Here is a 395-nt window from a genome sequence, read left to right as displayed (position 1 = left end):
CCCTCCTCCCTTCTCCCCCCTTCCTCCACCCTTCCCTTCTCCCTCCCCCCCCCCCCCCCCCCCCCCCCCCCCCCCCCCCCCCCCCCCCCCCCTCCCCCCCCCCCCCCCCCCCCCCCCCCCCCCCCCCCTCCCCTCCTCCCTTCTCCCCCCTTCCTCCACCCTTCCCTTCTCCCTCCTCCCTCCCTCCATCCTCCCTCCTTCTTCTCCTCCTCCCCTCCTTCCTCCCCTCCTCCCTCCTCCCCTCCTCCCTCCTCCCCTCCTCCCTCCTCCCCTCCCTCCTCCCCTCCCTCCTCCCCTCCTCCCTCCTTCCCCTTCCCTCCTCCCTTCTCCCCCCCTTCCTCCACCCTTCCCTCCTCCCTCCTCCCTCCCTCTGTCCTCCCTCCTTCTTCTCCTCC

General features: G+C 74.2%; 1 protein-coding gene across 1 annotated transcript in view; it reads left to right on the top strand.

Moving 5' to 3' along the window:
- Positions 1-395, top strand: part of SUMO3 (small ubiquitin-like modifier 3) — a 9039-nt gene that overhangs the window by 619 nt on the left and 8025 nt on the right. The window lies entirely within an intron of this gene.

Source organism: Vombatus ursinus, unplaced genomic scaffold (assembly GCF_900497805.2).
Source record: "Vombatus ursinus unplaced genomic scaffold, bare-nosed wombat genome assembly UNPS02012147.1, whole genome shotgun sequence".
Lineage (NCBI taxonomy): Eukaryota > Metazoa > Chordata > Mammalia > Diprotodontia > Vombatidae > Vombatus > Vombatus ursinus.
The sequence above is the reverse complement of the archived record's forward strand: the minus strand, read 5'-3'. Positions and strand labels throughout refer to the sequence as shown.